Consider the following 8023-nt stretch of genomic DNA (forward strand, 5'->3'; position numbering starts at 1 on the left):
ATAGGACAAGACTGGCACGCCTGAGTATTTGAAGGTCATCTGTATGCTGAGATCAATTAGTTACACAGGATAACTAGTCCTAGCAGTCAATGTGTTTAAAGCAGCTTCCTTGGTTACTGAATCGACACCTCAGACTTCTCTGAATGGGGTAACTTACACAAAAAGACAATTCCCTGGCTGTTGGTGAGTTTATATTGCTTGTTTTCTATCTATCAGTTTGAAAGCATCAAAATTTAAAAAATCTAGTTCCTGGACTGAGGTAATACTAGTTTCTCACAATGTAAAGAAAAAGCTTATTGGGGCAGGAGAAAAGCTGATAATGTCATGAACTATGTTCAGAAAGTGAGCATGTCTGTAGTATGTCTGTAGTTGTCCTATTTCATTTGTAACTATTTTCTTGAGAATGACTTAGTTGTCTCAAGTGCTGCACTGAAGATGCTGCATCAGATCCTACACTTCCTGAATAAGTACAGCCTGGCAGAGTTGTGAAGGGTGCCCAAAACAGAAGAAAGTGTGTTAAGGGGTTTGTAGAAGAGGCTGAGAAATGGATCGTGTTGGATAGACAGCAGAAATATTTTTAGCATGGGGTGAGTGTCAGAACCCTGTGAAAAGGAGATTAAGGTGGAACTTAGGCCCCTGCATTTTGCTCAGGCCAACTTAAACATGTAGGAGTAAATTGCTGAAGTAATAGGCCCTTTGAGACTTAATGGGATTTCAGATTTGTTTAGATGTATAATTTTAAAGTTGGGAATCATCAGTATTTGTTTCCTTGCTACAGTAGAGCTTGCTTTAGCTGTAACCTCTCTTGTCCCTGCCTAAGATGACCACAAAAGCAGTAGTAGTTGGCCTGAAGGAACAACACAGGCAAAAGTGGTGCCAGCTTATTTCTGTAGCCTGCCTGCTTCAGACCTGACTCTGTGAAAACTTCTAGAAAACTAGTATCTGTTGCAGAGATCTGGTTTGCTACATCTTGCAATGCTTGTGCATCGTATGAAGAGTTTGCTTCGCCCAAGTTGTTTGAATAACTGCACTATTGTACAACACAGAAGTGTCTGACGTGACAAAGTGTGAGCTAAACATGAAAACCAAAATGCATCAGTGAAGCACAAACCTCGCAGCACCATCTGCTGGGTGTACAAAGGCTGGTTGGTATTTTCCACAGAGAACTTCATAGCGTCGTTTTTTACCTGTTGCAGTTTACTGAAAGGCTTGGCCAGCTCCAGTTAATACATAACATGAAAGCTTATATAATTAATATCCCTCACTTGGTGCTCATTAAAAGGCTCCTAAGTGAACTGACTTAACTCCTCTGGTTAGGGGGAAGTACAACCAGGAGGAGGGGAAGACTGCAGATGTTTCAGATGACTTTGGTTAGCCTAGGTAGCTGCTATATATTTTTACTGTGCTAAGTAACTCCTACGTGATGGTAAGCACTGGAAAAATGTTCTGGCTGGTTTTGCAGTTTCTTCCTCACGGTCTTTGCCTATAGTCACCATAGTCTGTCTGGGGTGGAGTTGTGCCTGGAACAGCTTTACAAATGTGAACAGCTACAATCTCCAATTTTCCTGAGCAGAGATGTGCCAGCTCTATTTACAAGCAAGCACAAGCAAGGCTATCAAAAGGAATGTGCTTACACACTTCTCTCAGCTGGTAAGTGTCTGAATCTTGGCTGGGCCTGTCAGGGGTACCAACACGTGCCTGCTTAGCTTAGACTTATTTACTGCTTAGATTATTGCTTCAAGATGTTGTTTTCCTTTTTTTGTCTACTACTTGCCTCTTAGGGGTAAACCAGGTAGGAGCCCAGTTTATTGCCAGTTGACCCAAATGGCATGTGGCTGTAAATTGGTGAGATTTTTTTTTCCAAGCTTCTGTTTAGCTAAGTTATGTCAAAGTATGCTAAACGCCTTCAAATACCAAAGTAGAAGTAGTTGGATCACCTTTGTACCTTCTCTGTGCCCCCCAACCCCAAGATAATTTTGCTTTTCTTGTCCAGATTCCCTTCCAGTCAAACTTGATGGAACTGCCCAACTCTGCTTTATTTGGAAGCTGGAGTTTTATTAAAGATGGTGAGAAGGTTTGTATATCCTCACTTAGGTATTTTTTTCCTTGCGTAAGTAACTTAAGTCAGCAGCAGTGGTTTCCTGGAAACTAATTCTGGGCACCTGGGAGGATTACTTGCAGAAGGAAAGGTGACTTCATAAATAGGCAGTTGGGAAAAAAGAGTATCTATATGCCACAAAAGCAAACCACATTCTTCTCTCCTGTTTCCTAATGTGGAATAATAGCTTGATTCCTGATAAGAAATTGGGTAACCTCTTGGTCAGTGGCACGCTCCTGTTCGCAAGTCTGCATGGCTTGTACTTCCAGTTCTCCCTCTCCAAGGATGGAGGGGAATCTACAACATGCATTTTACAATCACTTATCCACAGGGTGAAACTACTGCAAAATTGAGAATGCAGACTTCTGGCTTGCAATACCTCGTTGCTCACTAGATTTCTTGTTTTTTAGCAAAAGCCATGACAGTGCATCTTGATATGGAATACACACTTAAAAGAGCAGCTGGAGTTATTACAAGCTATTATCCCTAAATGAATAAGCTCTAACTGCCTTTTAAAATGTCACTTTTCTTTATTTTTGCTGTACTGGGAAACAATAGCATGCACATTAAACACAGCCCTGATTTTCAACTACGTGGCAATCCATTTTAGGCTTGTTGAGCACAATGTTTCCTAATTTGAAACTGTTTTTAACTTACAAAACAGACTTTGGTTTAGCATAATGAGTTTGGATGTACTAACTAAATGAAAGCTTGTTTTTCCATGAGGTTACATGAGACACTCTTAACCTCAAGAACCTCAGCTTCGTGATCTTGACCTTGAAGCAATGTGAAGAGTGGAGGTAACATAGAGTTAATCTAGTAAAGTATGTGAGTTTGTTCATTCTGTCAAAGTACTAGCTTAAAAACATTACACATTTTTTTTCAGTGTCATCTGAACTCATTCAATTAAAATAGAGTAGACTCGTGTTAAATACGCTTTTGCACTATGAGGAGTCTATCTGAATAAATCACCTTCCTGGTAATTAACAAAGTTATGCAGGGGATTTAAATCACTCTTCAGAGAATCTGCTTAGGCTACACAGGAAAGCTGAGTAGTGGATAATTTTGATTCTAGTCCCTTGCTAGCTTGATCATACCATTCTGCATCATGATGTTAGGTTATCACAAACCCTGAATGCTAAGACATGTTTTGCTAGTACTTTTAAATATTTTTATTTAAATATTTTTATTTGCTAGTACTTTTAAATATGTGCCAGCTCATGCTGACACATTAGTATGCAGTGTCCTCCTTCTGTCTGGGCAGGCTTATGTTCTTAATCACGGAGACAGCCCATGGACCTCATATTTCTGCCCTTTAGACTGAAAAATGAGATAACAAATACAGTTGAACAGCTTCTTTTGTCATCGTTATTGTGCTATGCTCTCCTTTGGAAAAGCAGCTGTCCTGTATGCAGTGCATTTCAATCGTGAGACCTGTTGCATCCTCAGAGGTTGTGTGGTCTCTTCACAAAAAGTAAAAGATAACTCCACCAAGATAGCTTTAAGAGTAACTATATATAATCTGTAGCAACAAATTTGACCTGCAGCACAAAGTGCCAAATATTATTTGAAGGGGAAATATGTTCAGTTATTAGATACTCAAGCAAGCCTTCATACAGAGACACTTCTGTGTTAGCTGTTGCTTGTGAATACTTGTGCCCTACAGTTGTCAATCAGCTGGTCTGTACTGAATGGCTAGCCTTAATAAAGCTTAAGAGTCCATGAGCACTATATGAATAGCATTTAAGGACGCATCCTTTGAAGGCTGCTGTTACTATCTATACATAAATAAAAACATATGTCAGGACATTTAGTATTTTTATATAAAGGTGAATCTTTGGAGGACTGTTTTCTTGCTCTTTTGGATAGAGTAAGTACATGGAATTGCAAATCTGAGCTGTTAATATACGTAAAATTGTAGCCAATTCCTGAATTTCAAGATAGCTGCTAAGATATATGATTAAATTAAATTTCACGTTTCTGAACTACTTAATGGATTTAATGTCCATGTAGTGAATAGTAGAGTCAAGGTTAGAGACTTGAGAATAAATGCTCTCTTGTCTTGGACTGTTTTAAATGCTAGTAGGGAGAATTCTGAGATACTGCTTCTTCATTTCAAGAAAATCCATTAAACTCTTCCTCAGACTTGCAGCAACTTGGAAAGCAACAATGTAACTAAATTGAAGTGTTGAAATAGTAGCTGCAAAAGACTCTTGCAATCTAGAATGCTGTTTAGTATTTGTTTGTTTATGAAAATGACGTTGATAAGGTGTTGTTTTAGACTGTCTTGCTGTATTAGTAATGGGTTGAAATCTTTCTTCCATTATCAACTGTGTACTGGTGCATCATTAGAAACCTTTTAAATGCAAAAATTCTGTTTCTTTTGATGGACTTTTTAATAGTACATGCAGAGCACAGAAAACCTGGCCTTTGTTCCCTTCCATATTCTCTACTGCTGCTGCGCTTTCTGCTCCACCTCTCCTGCTATTTCTTCCTATCATTCACATGAGGGGAGCTCACTCTGCAAGGGGGACCCATGGAGTTTCCCAGGAATATGACCAGGCTTTCACTTCATAATGTGATAGTTACATGTTGACTGGGCTAAGTCTCTTCTACTTTTTGTATTAAGACTTCTACTGTTCTTCTAATGCTGACGTGGAAAACGCTAGCAGGCAGTGACCTTTAATTTCAACCTCACCCTGTAGTTGCCACTGCAATAGTTCTCAGTTTTTGGAAGTTGGCACAACAGTATAACACCACTAAACGGAGGGGGAGAAGGTAACTTTTTGTTTCCAAATTCCTCTCCATTAACCTCTTTACTATTTGAGTGAACAGTAACCTGTAAAAATTCCAGCAGAAGAGCAGCTATTTCTGCAAGTCCACTGGAACATACTTTTTAATTTGCCAGAAATGCCAGAAGTTAAAGGCATCAGATAAAAGACACTCAGAAATGGTTCCAGGCGAATCTCTTCAGGTTTTTCTATTGTATGTGTTGAACACTTAGCTGGAGGACTCAAGTTCAAAGCCATAAGAATACAATATAAACTCAAAATACAGTATAGGCTGCATGTCATCATTTTCAGGAATAGGTTGTCAAACCGAGAATTAAAAAGAAAGCAAAAGATTTATTTCTGCACAGCTTTGAATCTTGTTTGTATTTCAGAAATATCCTGTAGTGCGTTGTCAGCCGTATCCTAAACCTTTGTACAAGGAGGCACAGGGCTGCTTGTGATTATTTTAAGGCAGTTTTAATTCTGACTGGATGGATTCAGATGTACAAATCAAGAAGGGGGAAGACTGCATCGTGAGCTCAGGCACATGTTGGTTACCAATTCTGTTGTCTGGCAACAGAATTTCAGTATAAAGAGATGTGAATAAAGATAACTTGAATGTGGAGAGACTGCGGAGAAAGACAGGTAGAGAGCAGGTTTCAGAAATAAAGTAAAAGGCTTCATGAGAAAGCTATAAGTGAATGTATAAATGCATGTTCCTAGAGGATGGACAGCCAGAGTTTCTTGGTTTCCTGGCTTTAGTCTGCTAATGTTCCTTTGCACTGATCTGGAAATAATATCTAATGGAATTTGGCTGGTTATGAACTTCTGTAAGTTTGTAGAGCTGCATATAATTTTTGGAAGCTTTACTCGGAGTTGTCTGACACTCAGATGGAATTTAAATACCTTGAGACCAGTTCAGAGGTCCTTATTTTTTAAAGTCAATAGGAGTTTTGAGGAAGGGATTTGAGAAATGGGAGAATAAAACATTGACTTTAACTGCAGATAAGTTCATGCATTGATTGGTTTAAAATAGAAATACACTAAAAAGTAGCAAACACATCTGAGGTTTTTTTCCATGGAAAACAGGAGCATCAGTTTTACTGAGTATTAAATTAATAGTAAACTATGCTGCATTACATTGTCTGCTTTGTGGAAGTGTTCCTATAGGATATGACAGCTAATTGAGTCATCAACATAAAACATTAATATTTAAGATGATACATTCCATTTTCTTAATGCGTTGTAGTTCCACATCTATCCATGTGCAAATATGACACAGATTTCCTGGGACACAGCAGTAACCTTGAAGCCACGCTCAGTAGCAGTTGATTAGTGTTATCTGTTCCAAATGTAAAACAAGTTCAGCTTCTCTGACCTCTTTAGAGGGAGCCGAGAGCACCTCAGTAATAAATGCTCCTCTAGCTCCTTCCAATGATTTGATTTATATGGAAGAAATTTTTAATGACACAATCCCTGACACTAACAGACCAGCAGTCCTTCAGGATGTGGAAGAAAGATTCTGAAAATAATTAGACTTAGCACTAAAATTAAAAAGGAGGGGGTTGGAATAGGAAACTGTTTTTTCAATAGCACACAGTCTGCAATAGAACAGTCTTTTCATCCACTTACATTCATAAACATCAATACAGAAGCGAGGCCAATATATCCAGAATTGCATAGTAACCTGTTCATAAACTTAGATATATGCACCTGTTTGCTTTTGAATTTGAATGACTAGAGTCTGCGTCCATCAAATATAACTAATATTCTGGCTCACTGTTTATTGGTCTTTTTAAAGTATTGAATGTAAGAATTTGGGCTGACAAAATGACAAAGCAGTCTGAATCTGAGAGCCTGCTTTAAGTTTGGATCTAAAACAAAAGTAAAGGGTATGGTGATTTCCAGCTGTGCAACGTTCAGAAATTTGTTTGCTTTATAAAAGAGCAATACAGTAAATCTTAATTTCACACACTTTGCATAAGATTATAATGCAAAAACACATACTATAATTAATCTGTTCCAAATACTATTTTATCTGTATTGATAGAAATTAATGTGTCACACTGAGTCCTTTAAACCTACTAAGTTATTTTACAACTCAAAACTAACAAACAGCAAAATGAAAACCTTTCTTGCAGTCTGCAATTAGGGAGAATTGGTTACTTCAGGTAAGCCAGATATATTGGCAAATGATTCATACATTTATGAGCTTGGTCTGTCACTCATTTTTCACAGGTTTATCAATATTCAGAGAGTTTTCAAGATTGGCAGGAGCAGAGAGTGACTTATCTTACTATTAGCAAAGGAACACACCAAATGCCAAAAAGCCCACTCTCTAAACCCCTTATTTCAGTATTTGGAGTGGCACATGTCACCTGGATAACATCCATTTATCTTTCAGTTTAAAGATCAAAAACTCTCTGTATGTTTCCACAGCGCTCTGCATTTGAGAGCTTGATCCCACTAAATCTGTTAGCCAGCTTAAGGCCCAATTACTAGTCACAGGGATGAATGAAATCTTCAGATAAGATGACACCATGCTGTGATAATTCAAAAGGAATCAGTCACACTACTTCAGGCTGACACTTTTTTTTTTGCTTGAAATGTGGCTCTTTGAAAACTCAATATTTATGAGAAAAAAGCACTCTTTTTTTTTCCTTTTCTTGCAGGATTCACCTAAAGCCTCAGCGGTGTGAGTTGCGTTATCTTTCTAATATCTCCATAGAGCATCTCTTCACTTCCCAACTAAGAGCGAGCAAGTCTAGGTAGATAAAAGGCGTGTTTACACATGACTGGGAAGGCTGCACGCCGATGAAGGATCTGACATCTCTGACACCTTTATATTCAGCTGAAATCACTCACAAGGTACTAAATGGACAGTTTTGACTCCTTAAGTCCATAACATTCCAGAGTTAGATTCTTCTTTAGTTCTTCATGTAATTACTGCTCTGGAAATGGAAATATGTGCTGCCTCTAGCAATACTTTTAATAATAACTTTCCTTTACCCCAATATGAATGATCAAGTAGGTGAAACCAGACTTATTGCAAGTGGAGAAACTAAGGCTGACATAAATGTATTTGTACTTCTCTAAATGTGACAGGAAAATGGGGTCCATTTCCTTATGCCATTATCTTCAGTCCCCATTTTCT

Source organism: Calonectris borealis, chromosome 2 (assembly GCF_964195595.1).
Source record: "Calonectris borealis chromosome 2, bCalBor7.hap1.2, whole genome shotgun sequence".
Classification (NCBI taxonomy): Eukaryota; Metazoa; Chordata; class Aves; order Procellariiformes; family Procellariidae; genus Calonectris; species Calonectris borealis.